Consider the following 22,064-nt stretch of genomic DNA (forward strand, 5'->3'; position numbering starts at 1 on the left):
TCCGTGGTGTACAACCTTTACCCTAAATCACAGTTTGGTGTACAAACTTCATTTTGTCACACTAATATATATGAACTTAGGGGTGACCTCCCACTGTGGTGTATAGCAGGTAAAAATGACCGGTCAACGCCGGTCAACTCGCCACATCATCAATTTTTATTATATCCATTCATTAAAGTGGGACCCACCATATATGTATTTACTAAAATACCCCTCAATTTGTTGTCCAGTAAATGAAGGTTAAATTAACATTATAAAAAAAAATACATCTAACTGCAAAAAGTACCAATTCTGGACAATCATCTGAAGAACCCTAAATCGAACATAACTTCCCAAATCTTTACATCAGCAAACACCAATTGATATCACAAATCAACAATAAAAAAGAGAAGACCTCTAAGAGCTTGTGAATTTCGTAACAGCTTTTGTACCCTTGGAGACGGCGTGCTTGGCCAATTCTCCCGGCAGAACAAGTCTGACGGCGGTTTGGATCTCCCGAGAAGTAATTATCGGTTTCTAATTGTATCTAGCGAGGCGAGATGACTCATGAGCAAGCTTCTCGAAGATGTCGTTGATGAAACTGTTCGTAATCCCCATGGACTTGCTGGAGATTCAAATATTAGGATGAACTTGTTGCAACACCTTAAAGATGTAGATCTTGTAGGTTCGACGCTCTTCATTGATCACTTCTTCTTCTTATCGGCGGATGCGCCTTCCTTTGGTAATTTCTTCTCTGCTCTCGGCTTCTTCTCTGCCGGTGCCTTCTCGGCCTTCTTATCCTCTGCCGGTTTCTTCTCCGCTGCCTTTAGTGCCATTGGTTGTTGTAGAGAGAATAAAGAGAAGTGAAATCGTAGACGCTAAAGTGAAGAGGATTCAATTTTAATTTTGAATGGATTCTCATTCACACATTTTAACAAACAATTTACCTGCATTTTTTCTTTTTCTTTTTTCTAGATGGCAAAATGGAAACTACTTACCTTATCCATCTTGTTTCTTTTGTGGTCCTCATATGCTTCTACTAGTGATAGATAGGCAGCAATGGTGGAGAAAGGCACTGATATCATCTTGAATCATGTCCATTTGAGGTTTTTTTTATGAAAAAATTTTATTTGATGAGTTTGATTTAATCTGGTTCACTATTGTCATTTTCAGCTTCACTGGCGTAGAGAGAGAATGAAGGAAAAATTAGGAGAGAGAAAATATGAAAAGAGAGAGAGAGAGAGAGAGAGTTTGAGCAGAGAAAGAGTAGGATGGAAAATTGAAATTTTTTAATTGATAGTAAAATAGTTAAGGGTAAGTTAGTAACTATACAAGTAGTAGGTCCCACTTTAATGAGTAGATATAATAAAAATTGATGATGTGGTGCGTTGACCGGCGTTGACCGGTTATTTTTACCTATTGTACACCATAGTGGGAGGTCACCCCTAAGTTCGTATATATTAGTGAGACAAAATGAAAGTTGTACACCAAACTGTGATTTATAGTAAATGTTGTACACCATGGATGAAATCTACCCACTTTTAAACCATACAGTTTATGTTTAAAAATGGCACAAATCACATAATTATTTTTGTACTTTTACCTTGCGTTTAAGACATCTTATTTGTCGATCAAACGAGTTTTGTTCTGAGCCGTTTTATTTAGCTCGTTTTTTTTCCTTTGTTGCTCGGCCTTGATGCCCTCTTCCTTACCAAAAAAATAATAATAATTTAAATGTTGGAAACTATTATTACTATATATAATTGAATAATTGGAATAAATTTTAAAATGTGCTTATAATATTTCAAGGATATAAGACTTTTGAAAATTGATAAATAATATAAAGTTCAAAAGTTCATCTTTATAACCAAAAGTAACACCAAATAGCTTTAAAAAAAATCAATTATACACATATAAAAGTGGAATTGTGGAAGAAGTCCAGCTTCTGAAACAATCATGGCAGCACCATCCAATTCAAAGCTTAAACTAAAACTAAAGATTCTGATCGACAAAAAAAGCACATAAAGTTATATTTGCAGAAGCAAACAATGAATTTGTAGATTTTCTCTTCAACCTCATGTCTTTGCCATTAGCAACAATTGCAAAGCTCTTAACAAACTCTGCATCCGCGATCTATATGGTAGCATTGAATCCATTTTTAATCCAACTCCTCCTTTTCCTTCTCTTCAAAATAGGAATAAGGCATACACGTGTCCATATCGGCCGGACGTATTTCTCCCGCAGTATGATAAATTATCTCCCTCGACATTTTTAGGATCTAATAAGCCATTCCAACCGAGTTCTAGTTTTTGCTCATCCACGGCGAGTTCTACGTTATATAAATTCGGATCCACGGCTAGTTTTTCGTCCACTACAGCTAGTGTTGTGTCTTGCAAATTCGGAGCTACTGCTAGTGATGTGTCTTCATCCATGGCTACGAAAAACGGCGATTATCATCCGTATGTGGCTGATGATCCAAACACCCTTTGTCCTGTTTGCGGTAGAAAAATGAGCGATGAAATGCAGTTTGTCGCTGCAGAGAAAGTGAGATGCAACGATGGATTTATGAAAGGTGATTATGGTGATGGATAATTTAGTGGTGAAGCCTATTTTAGCGATTTCTACCATTGATTTGATAAACTCCTTGAAGGTTAGGGATATGAGTTTGCTGGCAGAGATGGTTGTTGATGTTGGAGAAGATGAGGTATGTTCTTTCTTCATTAATTAGCTAGTGATAATTTACGATTAAGAATTATTTTTTAGAATCTATATGATTTATATCTTGATGGTTTAGAAGTTCGTATCAATCCGCCATTTTGATTATTCACTGTTATATGTTATATGGTAGATTTATTAGATCCAAGGTTTAAAATGTTTTGAATCTTCATCGTAGAATTCTAATAAGGACAGATCTAACAATGAATTACCAAATACTACATTATCATTCACATCCATATAATTAATTAATCAATAATTATATCAATAATTAACTAGAAAATATATAATTAATTAATTAATTAATTATGAGCTAGGAGTGTAGCCTTCAAATATTGATATTTATTTTGACAATAGATTTTTTGTTTATTATTTATGAATTTATACATTCAATCATTTACACTTGAACTCTTAAGAGGTGTTTGGTTGGATTAAAAACATCATGGAATGGGAATAGGAATGAGATAATTCCCATTTATAATGTTTGATTTATTAATTTTAATCATGGAATGGGAATTGATTCCAATAAATCCTGGAATCAACCATTCTCCCTCTCTCCCATGTTAATCAAGTTGATTCCCACTACACTTTTGGTTTGTTTTTATTTTTATTTTTTTTTCTTCCCTCTTTTAACTACCACGTTAACTTCTAGTTTTTTTTTTTTTAATAATGATGTTCCTATATTTACGGTGAATTGATATTAATAGTGTGTTTTTAATTAAAAAATTTCATTATAAATTTTTAATATTCTTGATATTAGATTGATTTTTTATTTTTTTTTAGTTTCTTTATTATGAATGATTTTTCTAATTTTTTATCCATTAGATATATTATTATCTAATAAATTTTTTTATTTTGATTCCGATTCCGGATTAAACCAAACAAAAGAAAGAAATATGCATTCCGATTTCGATTCCGTAACATTCCGATTCCGATTCCAATTCCGATTCCGAAGATTGAACCAAACGCCCCCTTAGTCATTATAATTTATGTACCGATTTATTTAGAAATATCAATTTAATCTTTTAATAAAATCTATAAGTGTAAATTTATAAATGGTTAAAGACTAATAGCTGTTAGCTAATAGCTCTTGCGGTTGCTGTTAGCTGTTTGCAGTTGCAGTAAGCTGTTAGCTGTTGCTGTTAGCTATTCGTTATTAGCTGTTTAATTACTAGTGTTTGGTAAAATTATATTGAATTGTTGCTGTTCGGATTTAAAATGTCTAAATGGACATGTTTTAAATTAATCAACGATGAAATTATAAAAGGAAAAATGTGAAAAAATGCAAATAACGTTTACAACTAGAAATAATTTTACTCTTAATGTCTAAAATGGTGCAATTTTACCCATAACGCTGGCAGTTAAGAGCAATTTTACCTCTAGCATTGGCAAGTTGGCTCGATTTCAGATATTATTAGAAAACATAGATATTTTATTTCTTATTATACACCAATTGCACATACCAATAGTTCTAAAAAAGATATTTCAATTTTTTTTGTGATTTAATAATAAAATTGAAAATTAATATTTATAAATTCGATGAAATATCAGAATTTTTTTGTCCAAATTGTACAAAAGACAATATTGGGGTATTTTTGCACATTATCCTATTATAAAATAAAAAATGTGTTACACAAATTAATAAAAATAATCTATATAAAAAATAAAAAATTTATTGAACGCAACAAAATCTTGTTTTCCGGTAATTTTATTATAGAAATATAAATAAGGTTAAAGAATAAACATATTTTGTGGAAATAAGAAGGATAATTCTGTCAATAACAACTAACTGTAAACAACTGTTTATGAAAAGCTCCAAATAGGAGCTTTTCGTGAAACGCTCCAAAACGATTCAGGTTCCAAAGGAAAACACTTGTAAATTTTTATACTGGAAACTAAATTAACAACCTAAATTTCCATGGAAGCAAAGAAATCTGAAACAAATGTATAATCTTTTATAGGAGAGAATTCAATTACTATTGTGCTTTAGTCCGCGATGAGTGGATTCTCTCTCTCAATAAATGTTTTATGATGAAATTTATATTTTTCGACATATTTGGTTTATGGAATAAAGGAGGAATAAAATATTTATTAATAGAGAATTCTTATTCCATTATTTGGTTGAATTTTTTCATGGAAAAACTATTTTATGGAATTTGTATCTTACAATTAGTCGAATAATAAGAATTCATTAATTTAAGCTAGGAGCTAATAGTTTTTTATTCCAAATTACCTATCTTATATCTATTGATTATTTGTTTTACATTTCACATGAAAAACAATAAAAATACAAAAAATGAAAAAAAAAAATGCAGTGTAAAAGAAAAAAAATGTGAAATGGTAAAAATACGAAAAACGTAAAGAATGTGAAAACGGAAAAAACACAAAAATGATAAATACGTGAAAAATGGTAAAAATGTAAAAAATACGAAAAAAATTGGAAAATGTGAAAAATTGATGGTAATTATTAAATTCACATTTTGCTTTTCTTTTTTCCTTTTTTTTTTTTTTTTTTGCATTTTTTGCGTGCTTACCATTTTCATTTTGTTTTTCGCGTTTTAATCATTTTTGTGTTTTCTTTATGCTTTTTCATGTTTTTTCATTTTACCATTTTTCACGTTTTCCAAAAATAATATATTAAATATTGAATAATTGATGATAATAATCAAAATTTTAAAATAAATAAGAAATTACACCTGAAAGTAGACCCAACAATTTTTGTGTCCGTGTTAAAAAGAGCAAACTCAGCCCAAAAAAATTTGTGTCACAATCGGGTCAACCGATTCAGGTTTATATTAATTTCGTGTCGTGTTTTTCGGTTACAAGTAATTTTTTATGCATATATATTAATGATAATTTTTAAAAATAAGAAGATATGGTACTATTTTTAATTACTTTATGTCATTTTTAGATTTAATATATTAACACTAACCATCAAAAAGTCCACTGATATCATGTTAAGAGGGTATAACGTAAAGAGAATATAACAATAAATTTAAATATTCATGTCATTTCGTGTCCTTTTCAGGTTAGCATATCAACCCTAACACAACTCAAAAACTTGCATGTCAATTTCGTGTCAACCCAAAAATGACACATTACCTGTTAAGCTAAACCTAAACACTAAAATTATGTATCGATTTCGTGTCGTGTAATCGAGTCATTTGTACTTTTACCATCTCTATTTGATAGTAAAGTTGTTTATTTTATTCCACCAACTAAAACATATATGTAGGAGTTTAAAATTACATATTCTATTCTTTAATAATAGATATTCCATTTTATGGACCTAACAAGTGATAGATCTCCAATATTTGTTAACCTAAATTCTTGTAGTGAATAAGGTCTAAAAGAGAAGAAATAGCTAAGGCAAAAAAGTAGACGACATTTTAAAAATTAATGAATTTTCCATGGTTCATGTAGTCTTTAACAAAATGCTGAATGTAAGAATTGATATTAGGTTCTTAAATTCCATCAGATGACATTCAAGTAGTTTTGCAAGTAATTATACTATTCAAAAACTTAATTTTCATTGTTTTCATTAATAATGCAAAAGCATAATGAACAAATCAATCAAACAATCAACATAAACTAAAAAATTTCAATATTTTATTCTTTTTATTTTTTACATATGTTTTCTATTATTCTTTTTTTTTCACAAAATGTTCATAAGATCATTTCACCATCAAGATCTCTATATTTTGTTTTCTGTGTTTAATTTGATTAAATAATAACTAGTTAAATTATTTGATTCTAATGAAATAATGTATTATTTTTGGATTAGATAGTAACTGATCAGTTTGTGTCACTGGAATTAGGGATTTTATACAGGAGTCCGGGTCTTCCACATCATATAAAAGACCTTCCATACAAACAATGACACCTGTAAAGAAAAAAGCTTTTATATTAATTATAAATTAATATTAGCAGCACCTTCCTCTTCTTTATTTGAGAAATTTTAGTGCATGCCAGACATACCACCTATACAAGGTGATGTGGTATGCCTCAGCCACTGATAGATTTACATCTGTCATAAAAATAAAAAAATAAAAATCAATTATACAGTAAAAAAACAGAATAATAATTAATCATCTTTATTATTTTCTTGTTGTGATATTGGGTTTTTTTATGGCGAAAAGTACACACAGAACCCATCACCGGCGTTCTCTTCAATTCAGATGTCTCTTATGTTCTCCACTTCCGGTGACTCCTATCACTTCCGTTTGTTTCCTCCGCAGTACCTCCTTAAAAGCCACAAAGAATAAAGACTGATTGGAAATTTTCCTCTTCTGGATAACCAACATGAACCTCCTCTTCCAGCGATCTGTTGGGAATTTTTCTAGATTGCGACAATTTAGCGGAAGCGATAAAACAATTTTATTGAATTTATGAGGTTTACAAGATGGCACTCTCTAGAAACTTTCTAGAGTTACAATGAGATAAAACAAAAATAGTACACTCCGGTGTTTCCCGAAAATACCCCGAAATAATTATCTTTACTATCTTTATCTCTCCCCAAAATAATTAGACTACCCTATAAAATAAACTCTCAAAACTCACAAAGGCACAGTTGTGCCTCCTCTCACAATCTCAACTCTCCTTACATTTTCTTTTTTCCCAATTCTATTTTGATACAATGCTATCAATTATTCTGCCATCACCTTGACATTTATAATGCCAAGATGATGGTGTGAATGCAGCCAACAAGAGTCAACTCTTGTTGGCTCAATTAATGGGTGGCACCGAATTTGGTGCTACCCAATTAATGAATTTTTTTTAATTTTAAATTACAAAAACAATCCCTCCAAAATATAAATTACAAAAATAGTTTTTCATAATTAGAACTTTACAATAATTCCTTAATTGTTTTAAATTAATAGTTAACTTTCTCAACACGATCGTCATCACCGTCGTTCTCTTCGGTCGGATGTCTTCTGTTCTCCTCTTCCGGCGACTGCCATCACTCTCATTTGTTTTCCTCCACCGATTTAAAAGTCATAAAGAATGAAAACTGACTTTTTCCTCTTTTGGATCTTGAACATGAACCTCATCCATTTATTATTGGTTAATTTTGATATCAGAAAATTTCTTTGAGCTTGGATTAAAAATATTTTTCATTGTTCCTTTCAATATCTTTATTTTTCTGTTTCTCTTGGATTGCATTAGAATTGATTTTGGAGGAATGAATATTGATTCTAAAACCAGCTTGTCTCCATCATGGAAAGGTTAGATTTTTTAGGTTTCAGCTGCAAAAAGAAAAGCAAGAAGAAGAAAGTGAAGAGAGGTGCCATCAAAATTGGGGATAAATATTAAACTAATTTTATTTTTTAATTTAATTTAATTATCTGTTAAAGTTTTTAATAGAAGAAGAGTGTCATGATAATTTTTTGAATTGCATCAATCAAACCATCTGTATTGTTTGGATTTGCAGAATCTTTCTTCATCTCTCTCAATTTTATTATTATCGCAAATTTGTATGAATCGGAAAATGGCTGACCTGATGAATACCTTCAAATAAACTGAGAATGGGAAAGAAGTGCTTCTGAGATGATTTGAGTATTTATTAACTTTGTTAATTAAAGATTAAAGGTGATTAATGAAAAACATGTATGATAGCAGTATGTTTGTGTTATCCTAGATCAGCTGTAGAAATTGAAGTCGGAGATCGGTGTCGGAGATCGACTGCATGAATCACCGGTGAAAGTCTGTCAAAAGAAATAAGGAAGAAGAAAGAGGCTGCTACTTTTTTTTTCTACAATTAAATAAAAGGATTTTTTAATTAATAATTTGGATTAAGGGGAATACAGGTGTCATTGTTTCTATGGAAGGTTTTTATATGATATGGAAGACCGGACTCCTTGAACAACTTTTACATGCCTAATATCATGTTCCACGTATCAAATTTAATAACCAACAACTTATTCAAATCCTAAAAACAACTAATTGATGATTAAATAAAGCAATAGACCAAAATAAATTAAAAATGGGTACTAATATTAATCAAACCAAGACAACTTACATATCATAATATTGTAACTACATATAGGAATTTTCTTCTGTGGACCATAAAAACCAACAAGCACGAAAACAAACAAACAATTCTTAATTAATAAACCCAAACATATAGAACAAGCAGAAAGACATCAAGTCTTGTGCAAGTTGCCAAGGAAAACAGTGGTCAGGACATCTTTTGACTGCAATGACACCTGCAGAATCCTCAACCCCTAACACCAAAAAATTATTAATTCTAGTAAGATAAAGAGAGAGGTATAAGATCTGATTTTTAGAAAGAAACAAATAATTAAAATGTACATACCTCTTCCACTCCAACACCAACAACCTTCTCTTCAAGACAACCAAGATCCTTGACATTAAAGGAATTCATCAAAGCGATACTAGAAATGGTAGACATAGCATTCACCTCTAGATTATCCATAACCATATAAGTAACCACACCTTCCACATATCCACCACCGCTGCGAGAAGAAGCCACTTGCTTTGCAGAAGCCGAATCAACGTACTGCAACTTATAGGCCACACATGTGAATGATATGAATTTACACATGTATGCCTCCTTTACACTCTGATCGTTACACATCAAAAGAGGGTTTTGAAAGGATACCATGGGTGCTTTTGGGTTCAGAACAGATTCAACAATTTGGGGTGATTTAATGTAAGTCTCACTGAGTGATTCAATGCTATTGTATAGATTCCCAATGCAGCCCACCATTTTATTCTTTGTAAGAGCTTCACAACTTGTCCTAATGGCAGTGACATTAGGCTGAATAGGAAATCAACAAAATCCTTGCTTGCTTCTGCAAAAAGGACTTTCTCATTCTTTTTGTCTATAAGAAGCTTCAGTTTCACCTTAGAACTCGGCTCTGACATTGTTTCTGAGTCTATGAATTGAAAGAGATAATTTTGATTAAGTTGAGGTTCTGTTGTTATTTATACACCCAGAAAGATATCAACATCTGTATTATTAAATGTTTGTTTCGGTTCCAATGCATAGAGATTTGTTTTTAATTTAATATTGAAGTTCATAGTATTAAATAATCTACCTTTCGCATTTCCCATGCAAATGACCCTTTCCACTTCCTCTTAAAACCGTCCTTAGTAATTTAAGTGAATGATTTGATCCAACCTCACACTACGTAATGTCTCCCTTGAAAATCATAAATATGAGAATTTCTACTTGGAGTAATGCATCCTATCAATGAAAACAGTGATGTAAATCCCTTCAGGGAAGATGATTAGTGGGTCAATTATCAGTTTGGCTTATTTGCCCAAACAATTTAAAGAGTCGCAGTAATACTTTAATAAATTTTAAAGTGTAGATTATGTTACAAATATTAATCCAAAAACAAATCAAACATGTATAAAATAAAAATAAACAAAATAATACTCTCTCCCTCCCACTATATAAGTCGTTTTAGAGAGTGAATTTTTCCAAAATATAAGTCGTTTTGGTTTTTAAAGAACTTTTAGTTTGGTTTTTTGATCCAAATATTAAATATTTTATCTTGATCTATGTGTTTTTTACATTTCAATGTTTATTGTCCAATAGTTACATGAGTGATAATTTTTTTAAGTTATTAATTGTATTTTTGTATGAAAATCTCTAGAATGACTTATATTATAGACGGAGGTATAGTATCATAATTGAATTATGAGTAGCAATCAATAAAATACATTGTTTGGTAAAAAGAGGTTTGGGGGTAAAAGTAGAGTTTGTAGAGGTTTAGACTACTTTGAAAGTTTTTACTAATCAAACCTTTAATGGTGGTATTTGATGAAAAAAGGTTTAAAATAGCTTTTTAAGCTCAGACTATGGGTGGCTATGGGGAGAGAATTATCTGAAAACCGTGGGTATCTGAACCGACGAAAACGAGAAATGACCGTAAAAAGTGGGGACGGGGAACAATTTTCTCCCGAAACCTATATGAAGATGGGGATGGGGATTGCTACATCCTTCTATTGGAGATCCCCCGCCCCATTACTGTATAAATCCTCATGGGAATCCCCGGATAACCTTCTTAATTTTTCTAAAAAAGGTGGATAGATATTTTAAAATAAAAAAAGTTAAATTATTAATATAAATTTAAATATCACCATACACTGCTTCTGATGATCACTCATACTTTTTACTATATTAGACTCATTTCTCATGTTAAGTACTAATATAGAGCTGAAATTTTAATAATTTGGGAGGTTCTTCCCATCCTATGTAGATGTTTTTGCTGAGTTTTGGTCTCAGTTCAAAAAAATTTTGACACGTACATTTATGAGTTTTTAGCTTGTTACAGTTGAGTGTCGGATAATTGAGTGTCGGATGGACTGGTATCGCCAAAACTAGCAGAGGCACTGGCGCTGAAGATAGATGGGATCTATTGGGCTTTGATAGTGGGATTTGACAGTGTGATGTTTGAAGTCGATGCGAAGGGCGTTATGGATATTGTTCGGCTCTAGTTGTAGTGAACTGTATGGGTTGTCCATGACATCAAGAATCTCTTCCGTGATCATTTATTTGTATTTCAGTCCGTGATGAGTGGATTATCTCTCTTTACATAAAAAAAGCGGTTTTAACCAACTTTAGCGGTTTGACCACTGAAACCGCTGATTGGAGTGTTTGGTGGAGAGAGGTTTGGGAGAGAGTTTTGGGATGAAAACGCTAATTTAGAAAAAAGCTCATTAGGAGCTTTTTCAATTAGCGTTTTGCAATATTAAAATTAATGGACTTCTTTAACCCTAATAGATAGACTCCTCCTCCAGCCAAATGCCCTTATTCGTCTTTTTGGACAAAACGCTATTATCAATCAGCTAATTTTTACCAAACAGGTCTACACAAACAGCTAGTCAAATCAGCTAATGTAATTAGCTAACAGCTAATTTCCAAACAAGGCCTTAGTGACAGAACTCACGTCTTCATTAACCTAAATACTTGTAGGTACGAGGGAGAAGAAATAGTGGAGCCCTGAAGAGAAATAGAGAATTACACTGAAGAAATTAATGAATTTTCCATGGTTGATGTGGTCTAATAAAATGTCGAATTACGCATTGTAATATAGGTTCTTGATCGAATTCATCAAATTATATATTCATGTAGTTTGGCAAGTAATTATACGTAAAATTACTATTCAAATTTCTTTTATACTTTCTAACTTGAAAAACTTTAGGTTAGGAACAATTTTATTGTTTTTGTCATTAATAATGCAAAAGTATAATGACCAAATAAATTAAAAAAATCATTTTTATTTTTATTTTTATTTTTTTTTTGCATTTTTTCACAAATTGTTTAGTATCAATATCTCTATATTTTGTTTTCTAGGTGTTTAATTTGGACCGACAAATAACTAGTTAAACTAATCAAACTAATCAAATACTTGTTTTTGGGTTAGATACTAACTTGTGTCACTGGAATTGATTAGTATTCCTAATTAGTTTTTTAAATGGATTTTATTAAGTACAATACCAATTCACGGATTACTAATAATTTGTAACAATTTAGTAATTCTGTTGTTTTTATGATTACATGTCTAATATCATGTTCAACGTTTCAAACTTAATAGGGAAAATTACAAAACTAGGTCAAATGGGAGGCCCATTTACATATTAAACTCATTTACTCAACCTACTACATATCTAGACTGATTTTGTGTGACTTTCCCATAATACCCCTAACCTTCCCACTTTCTCCCTTACGCGAATGTTCTCTCCCCTCTTCTCCTTGGTTGCGCGAAACGGTGGCAGCTCCTCCATTAATGATTCCAAGAGTTTTGATCTTCCTATCAACAACAACAACAACAAAGCCTTAGTCCCGAAATGATTCGGGGTCGGCTAACATGAACCATCATATAAAACCGTGAAATCAAGTCGTGTCAGCGACACAAATTCGCTCCATCCACTCCGTCCTATCCACTACCATATTTTCCTCAATTCTCAGTAAACTCATATCACTCTCGATCACCCTCCTCCAAGTTTGCTTAGGTCTTCCCCTACCCCTCACCACTACATCCATTTGCCACTCTTCGGTTCTCCTAACCGGTGCATCAAGCGCTCTACGTCTCACATGGCCAAACCACCTAAGTTGGTTTTCTCTCATTTTATTCTCAATAGATGTGACCCCTACTTTTGTCCTAATTATTTCATTACGCACCCGGTCCTTTCTCGTATGACCACACATCCATCTCAACATACGCATCTCCGCCACCGACATCTTATGGATGTGGCAGTGTTTCACGGCCCAACACTCCGTACCATATAACAATGCTGGTCTAATTGCCGTCCGGTAGAATTTTTCCTTCAATCTATTAGGCATGCCGGGATCACAAAGGAAACCCGTAGCACTCTTCCACTTCGACCGACCAGCTTTAATCCTATGCGCAACATCTCCATCTACTTCTCCATCCGTTTGGATAATAGATCCTAAATACCGAAAGCAATCCGAGGCCTGAACAACTCTCCCATCTAGGGTGATTGTCCTTGCCTCCCTACTCCTATGGCCACTAAACTTACACTCCAAATATTCTGTCTTACTTCGACTCAACTTAAAGCCTCTAGATTCTAGAGTTTGTCTCCATAGTTCCAACTTCCTCTCCACTCCTTCTTTCGTCTCATCAACCAACACAATATCATCTGCAAATAGCATGCACCATGGTATACCATCTTAAAGTGAACTTGTTAGTTCATCCATAACGATGGAAAAGTTTCATAGTGTGACTCATTAATTTGATTCCCCGATAGTTGGCACAATCTTGGACATCGCCTTTGTTCTTATACAAAGGGATTAAGATACTTTTCCTCCATTCTGATGGCATCTTATTGTTTCTCCAAATTTTGTTGAAGAACGTCGTCAACCATTCGATTCCTCTTTCTCCCAAACATCTCCAAATCTCAATAGGGATGCCATCAGGTCCTACTGCTTTCTTCAACTTCATCTTACTTAATGCCATTTTGACTTCACCCTTTTGAATTCTCCGCAGGCATTCATGATTTATCATATCGTGATGGATACTTATATCTCCAACATCTTGTTGGCGATCTCCATTAAATAAGTCATCAAAATAGGACCTCCATCGTTCCTTGATATCCTTATCTCCAACTAGGACTTTCTGGTCCACATCCTTCACACATTTAACTTTTCCGAGATCTCGCGTCTTCCTATCTCTCATCCGAGCAATTCTATATATGTCTCTTTCCCCTTCTTTTGTATCCAATCTTGTATACAGATCCCGATTCACCTTTGCTCTAGCATCTCGTATGACCTTCTTTACTTCCCTTTTAGCCTCTTTGTATTTTTCGTAGTTCTCGTCACTCCTACATTTCTCCAATAGTTTATAGGATTCTCTCTTACTCTTTACTGCTTGTCGTACTTCTTCTGTCCACCAAGATGTGTCCTTACCCGGTGGCATGCTACCTTTAGATTCCCCTAGAACTTCCTTCGTTACTTCCCATATACTATGCTCCATCTTATTCCATATCGAATCTATATCTAAATCCATATTACAAGTCCAAATATCTTTTTTGGTCATCTCATCCACAAATTCCACGAAATCTGGTTCATTTCTCCGAATATCTTTTTTGATCTTCCTATCTTCCTTTAAATTCCACGAAATCTGGTTCATTTCTCCAAATCACAATGAATTTCTCTTCTTCCTCTCTTCATCTCTTGATTCTGCAACTTCCTAATCCTAGAAAACGAAGTCATGGTTATTCATCTTCCATTTCCTGCTCGTTCGAAAAAATGGTGATTCTACGTTATTTTCATCGTTTTTCCCAGTTTATCATATTGGGTTCATCAAAAAATGTAAGTATATGCTGTTTTTTCTGCGTTTTCCCCCATAAATCCACTTAGCATATGCGGTTATCACGAGGTCTTCGGGGAGAAATTTATCGATTTCACTTCGCGAAACGCTGATTACGCGAAGTTTGCGAGGTAATTCGATAAATTTCTCTCGCAGACTCCGCGAATTCAGCGTTTTGCGAAGCCAGAGCATCACATTTCTCCTCGCAGACTCCGCGAAATCATTGTTTCGCGAAGTCAGAGCGTCACATTCCTTGCACATTTATGTTCGCATACTTAGCGAATCGTCGTTTCGCGAAGCCAAATCTTCCTTTTTTCTGACTAACACGATTAAATTTTTCTGAAGGTGGTTGAATACGTAATATTCATTCCTGGAAGCCGGTGTGTTAGGGTGCCATGAGAGACATCCATTCGAAAACGTCTGGACTTCCAACCGTCAGTTGTGAATAAGAGTCTACACCGTGGGACACGTCCATCCCTCTGTGGTTAATAATAGCCTATGTATAATGAAGTGATTTGTTAGGAGTTTATTGTGGCAATCTTAGTGAATAGTAGACTATGTATTATGAGATGATTTGTTAAGAGTTTATTGTGGCAATCTTATTGTAAATTTTGATAATGTTATGATTTTAATGTTAGAATCCTTTGTTGTTTGCCATTTTTTTGTTATATACCACTTCGCGAATTAGCTACAAAACATATACAGGCTTCGCATATGCGAATTAAATTCATCAAATAAATCAAACTCTAGCTTCGCAGACTTCGCATATGCGAACTAAATTCATCAATTATTATGAACATTAGCTTCGCAGGCTTCGCATATTATGGAATTTGCGAAGTCAGACGGGAAGGGACGAGAAGCGCGTAAATATTGAGGGTATTATGGGAAAGTCACACAAAATCAGTCTAGATATGTAGTAGGTTGAGTAAATGGGTTTAATATGTAAATGGGCCTCTCATTTGACCTAGTTTTGTAATTTTCCCAACTTAATAACCAATAACTGATTCAAATCCCAAAAACAACTAATTGATGATTAAATAAAGCAACAGATCAAAATAAATTAAAAATGGGTACTAATATTAATCAAACCAAGACAACTTACATATAATAATATTGCAAAAAGAAATAGGAAATTCTCCACTGTAGTCAAAACCAAGAAGAAGGAAAAAAACAAAGAAACAAACAATTTTTAATTATTAAACCCAGACATAGAAGAAGGAGGAATTGCATTAAGTCTTGTGCAGGTTGCCAAGAAAAACACTGGTCAGGACATCTTTTGACTGCAATGACACCTGCAGAATCCTCATCCCCTAAAACCAAAAGTTTATTAGTTTTAGTAACATAATTAACAGGGAGGTAAGGTTTGAATTGACATAAAAATAAGTAATTAAAACGTACCTCTTCAACTCCAACATTAACAACGTACTCTTCAAGAGAACCAAGTGTTGAAGTATTTCGGAATTGTAGAGAGAGAGCCTAAATACAGAGAGAGAGAGGGAGAGATGATTGAATAATTCCCTTAACTAGGGTTTGTATTAATCAAGTGTATTTATATGACAGATACAAAGTATATTCTAATTAGGTTTGTCTAACCTAATTAGTCGTATAGTTAGATTACAACTCGTATATCTAATCCTAAAGATAATAGGAATATTATCTCTGCACCTAAATAGAGTTGTATATCAAATACAACTCGGTTTAGTTTGTGCATAATTATCAGTAGAGATAATCTAAATATTATCTCTAACACCCCCCTTCAAGCTGATGCCGTGGAAAAACCAACAGTCGAGAGCGTAACAGAGTGAAGTGAAGACTGGGTAGTGGATTGGTTAATATGTCAGCGACTTGATCGTCAGTGGGAATGAATCTGACATTGAGGAACCCATTTGTGACTTGTTCACGAACGAAGTGATAATCAAGCTCAATGTGTTTCGTGTGAGCATGAAACACAGGATTTGAGGTAAGATAGATTGCACCCACATTGTCACACCATAGTTGAACCGGAAGTGGCATGTGAAATCCCAAATCTCGTAGCAGTGATTTAAGCTAAAGTAATTCCGCTGTTGCATTTGCTACGGCTTTGTATTCGCTTTCAGTAGATGATCTTGCTATCGTGGGTTGCTTTCGTGTTTGCCATGAAATTAGACTCCTTCCAAGATAGACACAGTAAGCTCCAGTAGATCGTCTGTCATCGGGATATCCTCCCCAATCATTATCTGAATAGCAATAGACATGCTCAATAGGTTTTGCAGACAAAAGAATGCCACTTTCTAAGGTTCCTTGAATATAACGCAAAACCCGTTTGACACTCTTCCAGTGTTCGTCAGTAGGACAGTGAAGAAACTGACATAGTTTGTTCACGGAGAAAGCAATGGCTGGCTGAGTAAGAAGAAGGTATTGTAATGCTCCAACAATACTTTGGTACTCATCACCAGAAGCAAGAGAGGTTCCAAAACTCTTGGAGAGTGTGGGTGTTGTAGCCATAGGTGTTAACATGGCTTTTGCATCAGCCATGTTGACCCTGTCAAGTATGTCTGCTGCGTACTTTGCCTGGCACAGGTGAATGCCCTCTTTGGAGTATTGAATTTCAATGCCGAGGAAGAATTCTGCTCTGCCTAAATTTCTAATGGGAAATTCAGATTCAATGGATGAGATTATACTGACAATGTGGGCCGGTGAATTCCCTGTGATTAGAATATCATCCACATAGCACAATATGAAGGTTTGAAGCTTTCCATTTGTGTAGACAAAGAGAGAATTGTCCGCTAAGGACATACGAAATCCTAGCGAAACAAGAAAGTTTCGTAGACAAGTGAACCACTCTCGGGGAGCCTGTTTTAAACCATAGAGGCTTTTCTGAAGAAGGCACACATGATCGGCTTTGTCAGGATCTCGAAAACCTTGTGGTTGCTCCATGTAGATGGTTTCTGATAGGTTTCCATGAAGAAATGCATTTGAGACATCAAGTTGATTAATGAACCACCTATTTGCTGTAGCAATGGCTAGCACTGTGCGTATGGTAGTGGCTTTAACCACCAGACTAAATGTCTCCTTGTAATCAATCCCGAATTTTTGGGTGAATCCCCGTGCTACCAAATGAGCCTTGTGTCTATCAATAGATCCATCAGATTTTCTCTTTGTGCGGAACAACCATCGTGATGTGATAATGTGTCTTCCCGGAGGCCGTGGAACAAGTTTCCAAGTTCCATTATCTAGGAGCGCTTTAATCTCATCTGACATGGCATGTCGCCATTCCGGAAGTTTATTTGCTTTGCTGAAGCAGGTCGGATCTACAGTTCCATGCTCATGAGATGCTAGAAGCGCTTCAAATCTCCCTCTGGAGTGCAACGTCGAGCGACGAAGTTGCATTCCATGCTGACGCTCGGGTTCATGTGCAAGGCCTCGAGTGTGAGCCGTAGTCAACCTCTCAGGCCATGGAGCAGCTGCCGCTGTGCCAGGGGCATCCGCTGCACAGGCAAGATTTGGCAAGGTGGCAGGCAGGGGGCCATGGTCGAGCGCCACTTCCATATTCGGTGGCCATGCGGACCGCGCGACAGCAGACACTACGCTTGCTCCGATGTCGGCAGCTGAAACGGGGATTGGGCCTGTGTTCCGTGCGTCTGCAGTGCACTCTGCGTGAGCGCTGGCACTTCCGGCCGATGTGGGAGCTTGCTCAGCCGCGGTGTCGTGATCCGAGGCACGTTCTTCATCCATCGATGCTGTAAGGGGAATTGTAGCAGCATCCATGGGCGGTATAGTGTGGGTTTCGGCTGGTTCCGGGGTGTCCAGCGGTGCCGTAATAAGAGCAGCGATGCCGTTGGTCGATTCAGCGGGTATGGCGGGTTGCACATTTGGCACGGTGAGAGGTGTAGAAGAAGAGAAGACAAAATTCCGAGGATTACCTGGATACGGTCCGAGTAACGACGGTAGATCATGTGCCGCTGCTTCCGACCCTGCATTAGAGGAGAGAGGTGTCGTCGTTCGATGCGATGTCGGAAAGATTGTTTCGTCATATTTCACAAATTTTGAGACATAGATCCTACCGATGGAAAAATCTGGGCATAAATCTCCAGAATGGTTTGAGGAAGGGCCTAGATAGACACAGAGTTTTTATCGAAAATCAAATTTATTCCTATTGTAAGGACGAAGCATCGGAAAGATGCCACTCCCAAATACGCGAAGGAGCATATAATCAGGTTTCTTTCTGTGAAACAAAAAGAAAGGAGACCGATTACGAAAAGTTTTGGTGGGGAGAATATTTATCATACGAATGCTATGAATCATGGCATAATTCCAAAAATTGTTCTTATGTCACATCAGTTTTTTAACAGAATTTCGACCGTCTCCGTTATTTGTCTAACATGGTGACAACCACAGGGTTATGTTTGTAAAAAAAATACCACAGGTACCACATCGCAAAAAGTCCAAACCACAGGGCAGTTTTTTTTGTAATTAACCCTAAAATATTTAAATGGAATTGATAGAATAGAAAGAAAACGACAGGGTTATATTTGAGAAACGCAACTACTAACATATTATTTGTTAGAGAGAAAAGAATTTTTTTGTGTTATTTTTTTTTTTTGTAAGATTTTTTTTTTGTGTGTGTTATTATTTGTGGCTTTAGATTTTCTATATAAAATTTTCTTATCTTACGCGTTAATGAGTTTAGCATTAATTTTTTTTTTGTCATTTTATTTTTTCAAGGTATGATAAGTGATGTAATTTAATGAAGTTATGAAATAATGATTATTAATAAAGAGATATAAAGGATATTTTATTCTATTATTATAAATTTAATGGCAATGAATCATTTCCTTACGTGTGATTTGTTGGTCAAATGTACCAAATACAATAAGTGATGTAATTTAATGAAGTTATGAAATGATGATTATTAATAAAGAGATATAAATGATATTTTATTCTATTATTATAAATTTAATGGCAATGAATCATTTCCTTACGTGTGATTTGTTGGTCAAATGTACCAAATACAGTAAAACCTCTATATAGGAATACATTTGGGACCGGACTATTTGTATAACAATTGGGAGGTTATTACTAAATAGAGTTTGGTATAATAAAATTTCTCAACACATAAAATAATATGAAATAATACCACTTGAAATTGGTTAAGATTATCATACGCATATATAGTTTATATATAATGTATAACAATAAACATTAATGGAACAAATTAAATATTTAGAATTTCAATTTAGAGTTTAGGTTTTCAATATAGATAATTGGAAGAGTTTTATGGAAAAAATGTAAACATCAATGAGAATACTAAATATTTATAATTTCAAGTTGTAGTTTGTGTTTCCAACTCATAGATAATTTCAATAGTTTTTTTTAATATTTTATAATTTAGTTTGAATTCTTAATATATATATACGTATAAATATATAATTATTACTATATAGAGGCATAGTTTCTAAAGGTGAGACTTGAAAAATGTATAACAAATAACGTTTGGGAGGTTATTACTATTTATAACTGGCCCAAGTTGGGACTGAGTTTTTTTTTATAACAAAATAGAGGTTATTCCTATATAGAGTATTCCTATATAGAGGTTTTACTGTAATATGAACAATTGTGACCTGCAAAACCTTGATCGGGTTTTCTGTTTAGTGGTTCAACAGTTTTTTTGATGCATTTCAACATTATCAAATTTTAAGTACCTCCAAACCGATTTATTTATCGGGTTCGGTTGATCCAGCCAGATCGGGCCGGTTTTGATAACTTTGATACTCATAGATAAATATAGAATTAGACTTGTCCTACTAATTAATAATTACAATCATTGTCTAGTCGAATTTTTAAGAAGTAATTTTCCACTCTAATCCAATCCAACCATATAAATAATTATATATATTCATTGAATATATATATATATATATATATATATATATATATATATTTATTTATTTATTTATTTATTGGTGTAGTTTAGCCTTTACGTATAATTTCAAACTCATCTAATCATAAATATATTCAGATTTATTCAGTTAGACCCTAATTGCACTGATGAAAGTAAATGGTTATTTAAGCCTAATTTGTTAATAGAAACCTAAATTATTCGGGGAGTACATAAATTGTGAATATTATCTAAATTAAATTATGTTTTTGTAAAAAAAAGGTATAGTTGCTTGTAATTTTGCTCCTTCTCGTGGGAGTTTGGGCTTTCTCTCCTTCTCGTGGGAGTTTGGTTTTATCGCTGTAGTGGGTGCTAAGGTCTTTATCGGTTGATTTCTTCAGGATTTTGGCTGATCTAGGCTTGGTTTGTAGGTGTTGTGAGAATAATTCCTTTTGGCTATTGTTTCAAAAGGGTTTGCGATTAGAATTTGTTTCTCTGGGAGTTGCGTGGGTGTCAAGTATTGAGAGGATCAAGGGGGTTAGGGTTTAATCGCTAAAGGATTCTCTGAATATGGAACAGATGTTTAATCAATTGACACTAGACGATGAGGAGGGCACTATATTCGAGTTCACCAGGAAAGATGCAGGATCGGAGGAGGGGAGGAAGGATTTGGTGCTGATCGGTAAATTCCTTACCGAAAGGCCTGTGAATTTTGAAGCTATGAAATCGAGGATGGCTGACATCTGGATGCCTAAAAAAGGTGTTTGGATAAATTCTATAAATTCAAACCTATTTTCTTTTGAATTCTATCACAGAGTTGATAAGGAGCGTGTTGTTGATGGCGGTCCCTGGTCATTCGATAACAAGATGTTGCTGTTGGAGGATTGCAGAGGAGGGCAAATTCTGGAAAATCTTGAATTGGTGATGCTTCCAATATGGGTACAAATATATGGGGTGCCGCCGGGTTACTTCACTGAGGCAGTTGGTCGACAGATAGGGGAATTTATAGGAGGGTTTCTGGCGTACGACCCGTCCAATGATACAAGTACCCGAAGATTGGAATTCATGCGAATCAGAGTTACAGTGGATACTAGAAAACCACTAAAACGGTGTAAACGTATCAAGAAATCTGAAGCAGGGGTTTTATTCTTACAATTCAGATACGAGAGATTGTGTAATTTCTGCTACCTATGCGGAGTCTTAGGACACACGGAACGTTTCTGTGATAACCTCTTTGTTGAAAACACAAGAGAATTGAAGAGAGAGTGGGGTGCTTGGTTGGTAGCTCCATCACGCAGAGGTTATACGCCTCCTGTATCCAGATGGCTACGTGATCCTAGCAGAGGGGATGAAGAATCTTGGCGAAACTTATCGGGCCAGTTGACTAATCCTGATCATTTGATGGGAGTTAACACTGATGGGAAAACAACCCAAACTGGTACAGAAGATGAAAATCTAGAGCTAGGAGAGGATGAAGAACTCGAGCTGCAGGAAATTAGGAAGCGCAGAAGGGAAGGAGAGGTTAATGATAGAGCTTATACAAAAATTAGTGAAAACAATTCGAACTCAATGAAAGGAGTGTTTCCGGAGCAACAGGTTTCCCTACCCAATCAGGATTCCTCTGCTTCCTTTACATCTGATTTGGCGAGGTCTGGAAGCCAGACTCGCCAAGGGTTATGATATGCTTAAGTTGGAACTGTCGGGGTCTC

At 34.5% G+C, this 22,064-nt stretch overlaps 1 long non-coding RNA gene across 2 annotated transcripts; it reads left to right on the plus strand.

Moving 5' to 3' along the window:
* Positions 1-1,893: 1,893 nt before the first annotated feature.
* Positions 1,894-8,560, plus strand: LOC136227937 (uncharacterized). Of its 2 annotated transcripts, none has more exons than XR_010688328.1 (2): positions 1,894-2,683; positions 8,333-8,560. It is a non-coding gene; the product is annotated as an uncharacterized lncRNA (long non-coding RNA). The 2 variants fall into 2 exon arrangements; XR_010688329.1 differs by having other exon boundaries at positions 8,338-8,560.
* The last annotated feature ends 13,504 nt before the right edge of the window (positions 8,561-22,064 follow it).

This window comes from Euphorbia lathyris, chromosome 4 (assembly GCF_963576675.1).
Source record: "Euphorbia lathyris chromosome 4, ddEupLath1.1, whole genome shotgun sequence".
NCBI classification, from domain to species: domain Eukaryota; kingdom Viridiplantae; phylum Streptophyta; class Magnoliopsida; order Malpighiales; family Euphorbiaceae; genus Euphorbia; species Euphorbia lathyris.